The following is a 15,775-nucleotide window of genomic DNA, read 5'->3' on the forward strand; positions in this document are numbered from 1 at the left end:
ATTCGGTGAGCCCGTTCTATTTTTATAAATATTTTGTGATTTCTTTTTAAATTAATTTTGTTTATCTAAAAATGGTTCTCTTGATTTTGTTCAAATTTAAACGGCAGTTATGAAATTTCAAAAGAATCAGGAAAAACAGTTGGGAATCTCATTTTTTTTATTTAATTATTAATTTAAAGAATTTGTTTTGTTGCTTTAAAAAGCTTGTAATGTTTGGTATGGAACTACATCTCGAAGAGAGGTTGTTTCAATTCCAAAAGATTGTAATTTCATAGAACGGAGAGTTGACGAGTTGTGCCAACCGAAGTTTTATGCGACTGTTCATGTGAATGCAAATGCGAAGGCATAAATTCAACAAAGCATCTAATTTAATGCGTAGAGTTTAAAAATCAAAAGGTTGAAAGTAATCCAACGATGATGACTTAAAAAATCAAATTTTTTATTCATTTTTGTTTTGTTTAAAATATTTTAGATCTTGTTTCTAGAATTAAAGATCAATATTGATGTCGAGAATATGTTCTTAACGTATAAATGATTCAGTTAATGAATGGAAAGTTCATTTACTGTTTTATAGGCTAACTAGGAGGATGTTTAGTTTAAAGATAGATTTGTGCCTATATTTAAAATTATGTAATGACATTATTTGAGAAAATCGAGAGAACATTAGACTTATTATGCATTTCAATGTATGAATAAAACGCAATAAATGCCAACAATAGAAAATGTTTGTTTGTGTGAAATGATATCATGTCGCTTTTCGGTACCGTCAAAATCCACCATAGGTCAAATTATATTCCTGGTTACATCTTTCCACGAAATTCCGCCGCCACAAAGCTTGCTGTTCAATAGTTTTAATTACCAATGTGCCCACTACCCAAATCGGCCAACAACATTGACGCGCCGCACTTGTCCACCACAGTCCATCCCAAATTGCTGCTGCTGAATGAAAAAAGTGAAAATACCACAGGTCCACAGCACAGGTTGAGCCACCGCAATCCGATCCGTCTGAATCGGTGTCCGGTTACCTTTGCACGTTTAGTTTTTTTCTCTCTTTTTCATTCGGCTTTGGTTTGTTTGCGATCCAATTGTTTTATTTTTCAGAAAAGGCTCGTTATGCGCTTAGCTGCCCGCCTTCACCACATTCATCACACACTCGCTTAACCTCTGCTCCGCTTTTCTACTCTCTGGGTTTTGCAGCTTAGCTTAGGGGGACATTGTTGTTAGATGCCATTCAAATCCGACCTTGTCCCCGGGACGGATGAAACTCGTCAAACACAATTATTGTACATCACTGCCGAAATTCCAACGACACAAAATTTATATTTTCAAGCAGCAGATCTCGTTACATGCTTTCGGGCAACAACCGTCAGGTTTTAAATTCACTTAGCTAGGAGCATATTTTGTTTCGACAGAGCGCGCGCGCTTTTTTCTTTGTCAACAAACCGCGAGACTAAAGTCGGTTTATTTCCAGGAAACTGCAGAAAAAAAAACCCACCACAGGTGTCCCCACGAAAAGCCGGTCTATGTGTAATTCACCGAAGGAAATGCCTAATTCTCTTCTCAGAAATCCAAACTTTCAATTAAAGTCACACTAACACACAAACACCCGATTGGGGGATGAACGAATTCGATTCGATTCCAGGAGGGCTTTCACACGTACGAAACGACGATCCGCACCGGGTCACTCTCCGAACAGGACTGAACCGGCATCAACCAGCGCTGGCCAAAGGGACCGTCTGTCTGCAATATCCACTAGAAGAAAAAAGCCCGACCATCCGAGCGCCCCTCGCAAAGTTTATCCTTTACCAATTCCACCCACCCTACTGCTTATCGGGCTACAGTGTGGGTGAAGAGAGGAAAATCCAAACCACCACCACCCCCTGGTTCTGACTCAACTTAACAACAACACGCGCTAAGGTGAGAGCTTCGGCCTAGAAGGACAAAGCGTAAATTCGAACCAACGAGAGAGAGAAAAAGCGAGCGAAGGAGAGGAAAATCGCGTGTTCCTTGCCGGTGTGTTGAAGCCAAACAACAATGGCTCAGAATGGGGTGGTGAAAATGGCAATTTTATGAATGAGAGGGTGGAAAATGACTGCCAGCAACAAACGTGCAGCGACCGGCCAATTGCTGGCTGAGTGATGTTTGGTAGGAACGAGGTGTTTTTTTTTCTTCCATTTTGCCAGACACGCTACCAAACAAGGTGGCAGAGAGTAAGTATATCATCGGCATCATAATCATCGTCGTCATACTGCTGACTGAGTCCGAAAGAAGAAAGAAGGATCATCATCGTTCGAGTGCTTCTGGTTACTTTTAGGACCAACTGGTCCTGGTGATGGCCGGACGGATGGACCAGCAGCCGGCTTCATCAGCCAAATAACCATGTGAAAAGAGCTGTTGCTGGCTTTTTGATGTTTGAGGCTTTGTGTGATCCGTTTAAAGTTTGGATCAACGGATAGCTCTGTACAGGTTGATTATAAAATCGTATTCAGGCATGTAGATTTCTATGTGAAAGTTTTAATCAGTATCAGATTTCTTTATTCCTAAGTTGTTGTAGAAGTATACTTTTGGGGGTTTTGGCTTCACATTAAGGAGAATTTCAACAACACTCACTCACACTGTGAATTCGAAATCTTCAGATTCCGCTAGAAGAGATTCCGATGTAATCTTTTTTTGGATTGGATTTTGCAATGGATTTTTACTGAATTAGAAGATTTGAAAACTGGAAACGTAGGTAAATCAAATAAGATGTAATTCTGTCATTTCTGTCATTTTTGTAATTTTGGTCATATTTGTCATTTCTGTCATTTTTGTCATTTTTGTCATTTTTGTCATTTTTGTTGTTTTTGTCATTTTTGTCATTTTTGTCATTTTTGTCATTTTTGTCATTTTTGTCATTTTTGTCATTTTTGTCATTTCTGTCATTTTTGTCATTTTTGTCATTTTTGTCATTTTTGTCATTTTTGTTATTTTGGTCATATTTATCATTTCTGTCATTTTTGTCATTTTTGTCATTTTTGTTGTTTTTATCATTTTTGTCATTTTTGTCATTTTTGTCATTTTTGTCATTTTTGTCATTTTTGTCATTTTTGTCATTTTTGTCATTTTTGTCATTTTTGTCTTTTTTGTCATTTTTGTCATTTTTGTCATTTTTGTCATTTTTGTCATTTTCGTCATTTTTGTCATTTTTGTCATTTTTGTCATTTTTGTCATTTTTGTCATTTTTGTCATTTTTGTCATTTTTGTCATTTTTGTCATTTTTGTCATTTTTGTCATTTTTGTCATTTTTGTCATTTTTGTCATTTTTGTCATTTTTGTCATTTTTGTCATTTTTGTCATTTTCGTCATTTTTGTCATTTTTGTCATTTTTGCCATTTTGATCATTTTTATCATTTTTGTCATTTTTGTCATTTTTGCCATTTTGATCATTTTTATCATTTTTGTCATTTTTGTCATTTTTGCCATTTTTGTCATTTTTGTCATTTTTGTCATTTTTGTCATTTTTGTCATTTTTGTCATTTTTGTCATTTTTGTCATTTTTGTCATTTTTGTCATTTTTGTCATTTTTGTCATTTTTGTCATTTTTGTCATTTTTGTCATTTTTGTCATTTTTGTAATTTTTGTAATTTTTGTAATTTTTGTAATTTTTGTCATTTTTGTCATTTTTGTCATTTTTGTCATTTTTTGTCATTTTTGTCATTTTTGTCATTTTTGTCATTTTTGTCATTTTTGTCATTTTTGTCATTTTTGTCATTTTTGTCATTTTTGTCATTTTTGTCATTTTTGTCATTTTTGTCATTTTTGTCATTTTTGTCATTTTTGTCATTTTTGTCATTTTTGTCATTTTTGTCATTTTTGTCATTTTTGTCATTTTTGCCATTTTGATCATTTTTATCATTTTTGTCATTTTTGTCATTTTTGTCATTTTTGTCATTTTTGTCATTTTTGTCATTTTTGTCATTTTTGTCATTTTTGTCATTTTTGTCATTTTTGTCATTTTTGTCATTTTTGTCATTTTTGTCATTTTTGTCATTTTTGTCATTTTTGTCATTTTTGTCATTTTTGTCATTTTTGTCATTTTTGTCATTTTTGTCATTTTTGTCATTTTTGTCATTTTTGTCATTTTTGTCATTTTTGTCATTTTTGTCATTTTTGTCATTTTTGTCATTTTTGTCATTTTTGTCATTTTTGTCATTTTTGTCATTTTTGTCATTTTTGTCATTTTTGTCATTTTTGTCATTTTTGTCATTTTTGTCATTTTTGTCATTTTTGTCATATTTGATCATTTTTGTCATTTTTGTCATTTTTGTCATTTTTGTCATTTTTGGCATTTTTGTCATTTTTGTCATTTTTTTCATTTTTGTCATTTTTGTCATTTCTGCCTTTTTTGTCATTTTTGTCTTTTTTTTTTCATTTTGTAAATTTCGTATTTTTTTTTTTATTTTTGTCATTTTGAAAATTTTTGTCATTTTTATCATTTTTGTCATTTTTATCATTTTGGTTATTTTTGTCATTTTTGTAACTTGTATCATTATCGTCATTTTTATAATTTTTGTCATTTTTGTCATATTTGTCATATTTGTCATTTTTGATCATTTTTGTCATTTTTGACATTGCTGTCATTTTTATCATTTTGCCATTTTTCTCATTTTTGTCTTTCATTCATTCTTATCATTTTTGTCATTTTTATCTTTTTTTTCATTTTTGTCATATTGGAAATTTTTGTCATTTTTGTTATTTGTGTCATTTTGTTCTTTTTTTCATTTTTGTTATTTTTGTCATTTTGGTCATTCCTATCGTTATTATTCCTATCTCATTTTGGTCTTTTATTCATTCTTGTCATTTTTTTTTTGTCATTTTTGTCTTTTTTTTCATTTTTGTCATTTTGGAAATTTTTGTCATTTTTGTTATTTGTGTCATTTCGTTCTTTTTTTCATTTTTTTATTTTTGTCATTTTGGTCATTCCTATCGTTATTGTCATTTTTGTCATTTTTGTCGTCTTTGTCATTTTTGTCATTTTTGTCATTTTTGTCATTTTTGACACTTTTGTCATTTTTGTTATTTTTGCCATTTTTGTCATATTTGTCATTTTTCAAATTTTAGTTCGTTTTTGTCATTTTTGATATTTCTGTTACTTTTTCAAATTTTTAGTAATTTTTTTTCAATTTTTTTCATAGTTTTGGCCTTTCTTCGGTTTACAATCGAATCATTTTTTATTATACTTTTTTCATTTTGTAGTCGAATAGTTTCCAAAATTTCAAAGAGTAGAAATATTATCGATTATGAATCGATCGACTTTGAAGAAATTTAATTTAAAATCTTCTAGATCCAATAACCAAAAAAACAGCTAATCTCGCGCGAGCCTCATACGATGGAAAACAAAGTACGGAGGAAACGGTCCAATTCCAATCACCCATCGTATTTATCCTACAGCATAAAACAGTATCGGAAAAACCCATCACCCCTCGCAATCCCACTTTTGTCCTTAGTCTGCCTACAACCCTCCTGGTATGTTCCACTCTAGGAATGGATAGTGAAGGAAGCGCACTCGAATCCTTGTTTTGTTTATGTTTCGGTCTACGTGCCGAGGTATTAAAAACCGGCTGGCGCGAGTGTTCGATTGCTGTTAGCTGGTTTTACATTTGGGAAACCAACCCAAGTACAAAAAAGCTTCAAGAGAGAGCCCAAGTTTCAATCCAGTCCAGTGGATCAGGAGAAAGAGAGAAAGAGCAAACTTTGAAATGGGTATTTCCTGTGTTTTCTTTTTTCAAAGAATTCGAACTCGTAGTGGGAGGGAGGGAATGATAATATCATCATCGGACAGAAACGATACTTCTGTTTCCGATCTGAAAAGAGGAAGCGGACAGGCTGGAGCGGAAGTTATTCAATCATGATGGAAGAAGGTACTACGAGCACTGTCATTGTTGTTAGTCTGGCCTTCCGATGAGGAATGTTTCAGAATTACCAACTCTCAGGCGAACAACCCAAATTTATCGGATTCGTGATGCAGCGTTGCTCGAATTACCATATCTCAAAAATTTCCTCCGGGTTTAATTCAGCTAGTTTCGTTAGTTTGGTCTAATGAAGGGGTGTTAATTTGATACACATGCGCAACCGGTGCGCCATTTTCACGCGCCAAGTTTAATGGTCTAGGACAGAAGGTTGTTTGATATTCTACATTAGCAGGCACTCGAGCGAGTCTGTTTAATGGGGTTCAAGACACGCGATAACAATTAACTTTTTTTTGGCTCCTCACATGTGTGGTAAGTTTGTGTTGTAACAGGAATCATACTCCCTAATATTGATTGATCGGCTACATGCAAATGTGTCGTTAAGCACTAAAGAGACCTAACTTTTCTTGACGAACTTTCTTTATTCACTAAACACTTATCGTACTTCCACAGCCAGAACTTATGTCTGATCTCGGATCCTCAAATTAACAGAAAACAAATTCTACGTCCAACAGACTTTTAGATCAACATATAATTTTTCTTATCCGGTGAGAGCTTACTGCAGTATCGCAAACGGGCTAATCAACACATTCGTTTAAAGATAATTTTATCCACTTGTAAAACCAAAACCACAAGCTTTTAAAACTTTCGGTTTTAAGCCACTCTTCACACATCCTTTTCCTTTTTAAAATAATATGTCAGAAAATTATTATTATTGATCACTGAAACGAAAAAAAAACACGTGCGATGCCATCGGGTCACCGCCTACCTCGTTCCTAAAATTTCTGGACGAACTTTCTTTACTATCGAAATTTGGCTCGAAATAGTTCTAGCATGGAGATCATATTCATACGGCTAAGATGTTGGTAATAATTGGTATAATAAAACTTGCAATCTCTACGCAATTCTAGATGAAATGATTTTGTCAAAAATTACATGCAAGAAAGCAAATTTTACAAATGCTGTTATGAAAATACAAAAATTACAAACATGGAAAATTAATTTAAAAAATGACAAAAAATGACAAAACTGTCATAATGACAAAATTCACAGAATAACAAAAGTTTTAAAAAATGACAAAAGTTTCAAGAACGAAAAGAATGTCAAAATTGATTAAGTTGACAAAAATAAGGAATGAAACGAAAATTTTATATTAAACATAAATCACTGAAATGACAAAAAAAGAAAAGCCAAAAATTTGAAAAATTGAAAAAATGACAAAAAAAATGACAACACTGAAAAAAAGTCACAAAAATGGTCTTTTTAGCACAACATATTGAATAGTTTCATTACAATGTTTCATTACAAAGGCTTCAATAGGAAAGATTCGATCATCCATAAACTTTTGCTTTTCATACACTTTTTCCAACTTGTCGATATGCAGTCATCAGGTATTGAACACTCCAGCTTAGTTTTACTCATTTTTGCATGCATTATTGAGCAATGCGGAAAACTGAAAAACAATATCTTGCTCACAAATGAAGAAAAACTTCTCCTAAGTGCAGCCACCTTTTGGAGCAGTTTTTCCTATGATCCAGATTCTCGTCTCCCAGCACCTATCCTCAGCGGGAAGAACTGTGTTTCAATTGAACCAACTCCAAAGGCTAGCAGCAACTATCCAACCGGTTCCGGATTAATCTCGCTGAAACAAAATCGGAAGAAAAACATGCTTCATAACTGCTTGCTCCCCTCCGAGGTGAGCTGGGAACGGGCAAGAAGAAAGAAGAAAAAAGGTTCCTGTGAAAAGGCCACTCCTGGATCGGAACCAATGGTTTTCTGAAAGCAGAACTGTTTTTTTTCTTGTTGGAAGTGTGTAAGGTAGTTTGGTCGAAAGGTGAATTTTTTTTTCGTTTGTTAAACTCGTTTCTTCTAAAAGCTTTAGACAATTTTTTAATGATACAATTTCAATCAGCTATTAACTAGAAAATTTATCTTACCTTAAGAGCCGGCTATCAGTTCACCCACCTTGGAACACATTTTACCGAAAGCAATCGGAACGTGCAATTACTGCCTTGTTTCTACCTGGTTTAATTTGGATGAAAGTTTTGCTTCTTCAACGTTTTTAATCAGGATGAAATTGAAATTGTTTCTACTACTAGCTAGACGATATTTGATAGCAAATTTTAGCCATTCAAATGCGAGGACTGCCACGCCGTCGTCGACCGAGTGCCTTCCACAGGATGTTTCATTCCCCGATACCCGGAAGAAGGTTGATACTCGAAGATCTTTTGAATGGGGTGCTTGAGAAATTTATCTTATCGTTCCAGAAAACATTTGGCGATTCTCGAGCAGAAATAGATAACAAAAACTAATTAACCACATTTAGTATAAATTTGATCGTTTTCCGACTGCAGAAAATCAGATACAAATTATTCAATTTTTTTTATGCCACTCAACTAGTAGGCCACTGTTTTCACAACCAATCACTAAAGAAAATAAACAAAGCCAAATTCGTTCCAGTTTTGTCTTTTGTAAAAAAAAACGTGCTTCTATAACGTGTTTTCATTAGCATAATACAATATATAGTTCAGACAATTCAGAACTATCCGAAACAGTGAATGAGATTTTACGTAAGTTAATTGCATATGAAACTTGCAAAAACACTCGAAGTGTGTGAAAATCTAGGTTCGTTCCAGTTCAGTATTTTCATTGCATAGAGCAACCCTCCAGCAAAAAAAACGAAGAATGAATATAACAGTGAGTAAATCCCATCTGCAATCTGAATCTGAAATCTGAATCTGAAATCTGAATCTGAAATCTGAATCTGAAATCTGAATCTGAAATCTGAATCTGAAATCTGAATCTGAAATCTGAATATGAAATCTGAAATCTGAATCTGAAATCTGAATCTGAAATCTGAATCTGAAATCTGAATCTGAAATCTGAATCTGAAATCTGAATCTGAAATCTGAATCTGAAATCTGAATCTGAAATCTGAATCTGAAATCTGAATCTGAAATCTGAATCTGAAATCTGAATCTGAAATCTGAATCTGAAATCTGAATCTGAAATCTGAATCTGAAATCTGAATCTGAAATCTGAATCTGAAATCTGAATCTGAAATCTGAATCTGAAATCTGAATCTGAAATCTGAATCTGAAATCTGAATCTGAAATCTGAATCTGAAATCTGAATCTGAAATCTGAATCTGAAATCTGAATCTGAAATCTGAATCTGAAATCTGAATCTGAAATCTGAATCTGAAATCTGAATCTGAAATCTGAATCTGAAATCTGAATCTGAATCTGAAATCTGAAATCTGAAATCTGAAATCTGAAATCTGAATCTGAAATCTGAATCTGAAATCTGAATCTGAAATCTGAAATCTGAATCTGAAATCTGAATCTGAAATCTGAATCTGAAATCTGAATCTGAAATCTGAATCTGAAATCTGAATCTGAAATCTGAATCTGAAATCTGAATCTGAAATCTGAATCTGAAATCTGAATCTGAAATCTGAATCTGAAATCTGAATCTGAAATCTGAATCTGAAATCTGAATCTGAAATCTGAATCTGAAATCTGAATCTGAAATCTGAATCTGAAATCTGAATCTGAAATCTGAATCTGAAATCTGAATCTGAAATCTGAATCTGAAATCTGAATCTGAAATCTGAATCTGAAATCTGAATCTGAAATCTGAATCTGAAATCTGAATCTGAAATCTGAATCTGAAATCTGAATCTGAAATCTGAATCTGAAATCTGAATCTGAAATCTGAATCTGAAATCTGAATCTGAAATCTGAATCTGAAATCTGAATCTGAAATCTGAATCTGAAATCTGAATATGAAATCTGAAATCTGAATCTGAAATCTGAATCTGAAATCTGAATCTGAAATCTGAATCTGAAATCTGAATCTGAAATCTGAATCTGAAATCTGAATCTGAAATCTGAATCTGAAATCTGAATCTGAAATCTGAATCTGAAATCTGAATCTGAAATCTGAATCTGAAATCTGAATCTGAAATCTGAATCTGAAATCTGAATCTGAAATCTGAATCTGAAATCTGAATCTGAAATCTGAATCTGAAATCTGAATCTGAAATCTGAATCTGAAATCTGAATCTGAAATCTGAATCTGAAATCTAAATCTGAAATCTGAATCTGAAATCTGAATCTGAAATCTGAATCTGAATCTGAAATCTGAATCTGAAATCTGAATCGGAAATCTAAATCTGAAATCTGAATCGGAAATCTGAATCGGAAATCTGACTCTGAAATCTGAATCGGAAATCTGAATTTGAAATTTGAATCCTTATTACTGAAATTTGAAATATTAATCTGGAAACTCCCATCTATTACTCTTTCTTTTTTTTATATTGAATATTCTCACGTTCATCAGAATCGGAATCGATTAAAACCTTCAACCCACAAGAAAAAATGCCAACAACGTCTAATCGCTATTAGTATTTCAGCTAGAAGTCTAGTGTCGCTTTTGTAATTTATCTTCTGGAAAAGTTTCGACGCCGAGTATGTTGTTCATCCATTTGTGCAACCGATTTGCTGCCCAGTGGGAAACCTTTCACCGAGATGTTGTGTTTGTGTCTGATGAACTGATGTTCCTGAACCCACACACCACGTCCAATCGTCCTTTCGAACTTCTTCTCGAAAACTGAACATATTCCTGGAAGGACCAGGTGACAACTTATTAATTGAAATACCGAAAAGTTGCTCCCTGCCTGACTGTGCTGACATCTGCTGGAGGCGGTCGTTTGTATCGCAAATATATTGGTCTCTAAAACCGGATGCAGCAAAGCAAGACAAGTCTGAATGAAGAAGCAGAAGAGAGTCAAGATAATCAGAAGAAAAATGATCATGATGAGCCAGCCACACGGAGCCAAGTTCCACTTAGCTTAGCTGCTGGGCTTTTCTGTGTTGTAGGACATCTGACCAGCGTAGCCGGCCACCCAGCCAGGGGACGGGAAGACTTTTATAAACTTTGCTTGCACTCTGTGGTTAAATTTTGTACAATTTTCTAATAGAGTCACCAACTTTTTTGGTAGTGGATTCGCGGTAAGGGGGGATGAATGAAGAAAAGTGTCAAAAAGTTGCCGGAAAAGAAATGGATGCGGCTAAAGTTTGTATCGGATGTGGTCGTTAGCCGAGATTCGTTAGCTTCTGGACTCTTCTGAGAAATATGCTAATATGGTTTGGCTGGAAAAAGAATGCTTTTCTGAGTAACACGGTGAGAGGACCGGAAACTGTTTTCCAACTTGACCAGGTCAAGGTGAATTGTGCGCCGGGGGAATCGTGGATGAATGGATGGGGAAATGTTTTTCGTCAGTTTCAAAACAAATTCGCTTGACTGTTGAATTTTTCGATCGAAACGCGTGATAGGTACTAGGTTAATCTTACAACCTTAACCTTACTTTAAGGCCCATAATGGTACATTTGTCGTCCTCAACAAGATTGCCTTCATAACTAACTGCACTCTAGTGTACAGTAAGAGAATAAATGTACAAAAGCAGTTCCATAGAGAAAAAAAACCCGGAAGTATTCAACGTCGCGCGTTTATTAATTTCACTCACTTGGTCGCCCATCACCAACTTCAACTTTAAGCGGATGAAAAACTTTTGAATGAGTCCAAAAGTTTTTCTTTCATTTTTGTTTTTTTTTGTTCGTTCGTTTTTCCGTCTACCTACATAATAGTTCTTTGTGTGCTTTTAACTCTCCTAATTGCACCACACAAACGAAAATGACGACGGGTGCATTGCTGCGGAAGAGACTTTTCAACATTCGTTCTCGTCTCGCAATTTAACCTATTTTCCACACCTTCACATCAAAACAACATAATGATTCGCGGAATTGTGGAGGAAATGAACCAGGTGTTAGAATTTTTGTCACCATTTTGAAAGTTTTCGTCGAACATTACTCATGGCATGTCTTTAATAATCCTTAAAAGCTGTCGATAAAAAATCATTTTTCTATAAATGAAGGATAAAGTTTAGTATAGTAGAGTAAATAACACATCAGTAGTAACAACACTCTGGATTATTTGCTTTTAATCTTGAACATTGAATGTTAAAAGATGAAATGACAAAACAACTTCAAGCAAAAGTAATTTTAGTCAGTTTTGCCATTTTTGCCATTTTTGTCGTTTTTGTCATTTTTGTCATTTTTGGCATGTATTTATTTTTTCATTTTTGTAAATTTTGTCATTTCTGTCAATATTGTCATTATTATCAATTTTGTCATTATTGTCCTTTTTGTTAGTTTTGGAATTTTTGTCTTTTTTGTCATTTTTGTCATTTTTGCCTTTCTTGACATTCTTGACATTTTTTATCATTTTTGTCATTATTGTTATTTTTATCATTTTTGTCACTTTTGTCACTTTATGTCACTTTTGTCACTTTATGTCATTTTTGTCATTTTTGTCATTTTTGTCATTTTTGTCATTTTTGTCATTTTTGTCATTTTTGTCATTTTTGTCATTTTTGTCATTTTTGGCATTTTTGACATTTTTGGCATTTTTGGCATTTTTGTCATTTTTGGCATTTTTGGCATTTTTGGCATTTTTGGCATTTTTGTCATTTTTGTCATTTTTGTCATTTTTGTCATTTTTGGCATTTTTGTGATTTTTGTCATTTTTGTCATTTTTGTCATTTTTGTCATTTTTGTCATTTTTGTCATTTTTGTCATTTTTGTCATTTTTGTCATTTTTGTCATTTTTGTCATTTTTGTCATTTTTGTCATTTTTGTCATTTTTGTCATTTTTGTCATTTTTGTCATTTTTTGTCATTTTTTGTCATTTTTTGTCATTTTTTGTCATTTTTGTCATTTTTGTCATTTTTGTCATTTTTGTCATTTTTGTCATTTTTGTCATTTTTGTCATTTTTGTCATTTTTGTCATTTTTGTCATTTTTGTCATTTTTGTCATTTTTGTCATTTTTGTCATTTTTGTCATTTTTGTCATTTTTGTCATTTTTGTCATTTTTGTCATTTTTGTCATTTTTGTCATTTTTGTCATTTTTGTCATTTTTGTCATTTTTGTCATTTTTGTCATTTTTGTCATTTTTGTCATTTTTGTCATTTTTGTCATTTTTGTCATTTTTGTCATTTTTGTCATTTTTGTCATTTTTGTCATTTTTGTCATTTTTGTCATTTTTGTCATTTTTGTCATTTTTGTCATTTTTGTCATTTTTGTCATTTTTTGTCATTTTTGTCATTTTTGTCATTTTTTGTCATTTTTGTCATTTTTGTCATTTTTGTCATTTTTGTCATTTTTGTCATTTTTGTCATTTTTGTCATTTTTGTCATTTTTGTCATTTTTGTCATTTTTGTCATTTTTGTCATTTTTGTCATTTTTGTCATTTTTGTCATTTTTGTCATTTTTGTCATTTTTGTCATTTTTGTCATTTTTGTCATTTTTGTCATTTTTGTCATTTTTGTCATTTTTGTCATTTTTGTCATTTTTGTCATTTTTGTCATTTTTGTCATTTTTGTCATTTTTGTCATTTTTGTCATTTTTGTCATTTTTGTCATTTTTGTCATTTTGTCAATTTTTGTCATTTTTTTCATTTTTGTCATTTTTGTCATTTTTGTCATTTTTGTCATTTTTGTCATTTTTGTCATTTTTGTCATTTTTGTCATTTTTGTCATTTTTGTCATTTTTGTCATTTTTGTCATTTTTGTCATTTTTGTCATTTTTGTCATTTTTGTCATTTTTGTCATTTTTGTCATTTTTGTCATTTTTGTCATTTTTGTCATTTTTGTCATTTTTGTCATTTTTGTAACTTTTGTCATTTTTGTCATTTTTGTCATTTTTGTCATTTTTGTCATTTTTGTCATTTTTGTCATTTTTGTCATTTTTGTCATTTTTGTCATTTTTATCATTTTTGCCATTTTTGCCATTTTTTCCATTTTTGTCATTTTTGTCATTTTTGTCATTTTTGTGATTTGTGTCATTTTTATCATTTTTGTCATTTTGGTCATTTTTGTCATTTTTTGTCATTTTTGTCATTTTTGTCATTTTTGTCATTTTTGTCATTTTTGTCATTTATGTCATTTTTTTCATTTTTGTCATTTTTTGTCATTTTTTGTCATTTTTGTCATTTTTGTCATTTTTGTCATTTTTGTCATTTTTGTCATTTTTGTCATTTTTGTCATTTTTGTCATTTTTGTCATTTTTGTCATTTTTGTCATTTTTGTCATTTTTGTCATTTTTGTCATTTTTGTCATTTTTGTCATTTTTGTCATTTTTGTCATTTTTGTCATTTTTGTCATTTTTGTCATTTTTGTCATTTTTGTCATTTTTGTCATTTTTGTCATTTTTGTCATTTTTGTCATTTTTGTCATTTTTTGTCATTTTTGTCATTTTTGTCATTTTTGTCATTTTTGTCATTTTTGTCATTTTTGTCATTTTTGTCATTTTTGTCATTTTTGTCATTTTTGTCATTTTTGTCATTTTTGTCATTTTTGTCATTTTTGTCATTTTTGTCATTTTTGTCATTTTTGTCATTTTTGTCATTTTTGTCATTTTTGTCATTTTTGTCATTTTTTGTCATTTTTGTCATTTTTGTCATTTTTGTCATTTTTGTCATTTTTGTCATTTTTGTCATTTTTGTCATTTTTGTCATTTTTGTCATTTTTGTCATTTTTGTCATTTTTGTCATTTTTGTCATTTTTGTCATTTTTGTCATTTTTGTCATTTTTGTCATTTTTGTCATTTTTGTCATTTTTGTCATTTTTGTCATTTTTGTCATTTTTGTCATTTTTGTCATTTTTGTCATTTTTGTCATTTTTGTCATTTTTGTCATTTTTGTCATTTTTGTCATTTTTGTCATTTTTGTCATTTTTGTCATTTTTGTCATTTTTGTCATTTTTGTCATTTTTGTCATTTTTGTCATTTTTGTCATTTTGTCAATTTTTGTCATTTTTGTCATTTTTGTCATTTTTGTCATTTTTGTCATTTTTTGTCATTTTTGTCATTTTTGTCATTTTTGTCATTTTTGTCATTTTTGTCATTTTTGTCATTTTTGTCATTTTTGTCATTTTTGTCATTTTTGTCATTTTTGTCATTTTTGTCATTTTTGTCATTTTTGTCATTTTTGTCATTTTTGTCATTTTTGTCATTTTTGTCATTTTTGTCATTTTTGTCATTTTTGTCATTTTTGTCATTTTTGTCATTTTTGTCATTTTTGTCATTTTTGTCATTTTTGTCATTTTTGTCATTTTTGTCATTTTTGTCATTTTTGTCATTTTTGTCATTTTTGTCATTTTTGCCATTTTTGCCATTTTTTCCATTTTTTCCATTTTTGTCATTTTTGTCATTTTTGTCATTTTTGTCATTTTTTTCATTTTTGTCATTTTTGTCATTTTTGTCATTTTTGTCACTTTCGTCATTTTTGTCATTTTTGTCATTTTTGTCATTTTTGTCATTTTTGTCATTTTTGTCATTTTTGTCATTTTTGTCATTTTTGTCATTTTTGTCATTTTTGTCATTTTTGTCATTTTTTGTCATTTTTGTCATTTTTTGTCATTTTTGTCATTTTTGTCATTTTTGTCATTTTTGTCATTTTTGTCATTTTTTGTCATTTTTGTCATTTTTGTCATTTTTGTTATTTTTGTCATTTTTGTCATTTTTGTCATTTTTGTCATTTTTGTCATTTTTGTCATTTTTGTCATTTTTGTCATTTTTGTCATTTTTGTCATTTTTGTCATTTTTGTCATTTTTGTCATTTTTGTCATTTTTGTCATTTTTGTCATTTTTGTCATTTTTGTCATTTTTGTCATTTTTGTCATTTTTGTCATTTTTGTCATTTTTGTCATTTTTGTCATTTTTGTCATTTTTGTCATTTTTGTCATTTTTGTCATTTTTGTCATTTT

The 15,775-nt window shown here is 31.3% G+C and overlaps 1 protein-coding gene across 8 annotated transcripts in view; it reads right to left on the reverse strand.

Annotated features, from left to right (window-relative positions):
* The window catches only part of LOC129749882 (uncharacterized), a 169,614-nt gene extending 167,925 nt beyond the window's left edge, over positions 1-1,689 (reverse strand). Inside the window, exon 1 of one of the 8 annotated variants that reach the window (XM_055744995.1) lies at positions 1,597-1,689. The gene's annotated coding sequence lies outside the window, so the exon portion shown is untranslated. Of the gene's footprint in view, positions 1-962 lie in introns of all 8 variants that reach the window. The other 7 variants (XM_055744994.1, XM_055744992.1, XM_055744993.1 and 4 more) reach the window with 7 other exon arrangements.
* Between the last annotated feature and the right edge of the window lie 14,086 nt (positions 1,690-15,775).

Source organism: Uranotaenia lowii, chromosome 2 (assembly GCF_029784155.1).
Source record: "Uranotaenia lowii strain MFRU-FL chromosome 2, ASM2978415v1, whole genome shotgun sequence".
Taxonomy (NCBI): Eukaryota; Metazoa; Arthropoda; class Insecta; order Diptera; family Culicidae; genus Uranotaenia; species Uranotaenia lowii.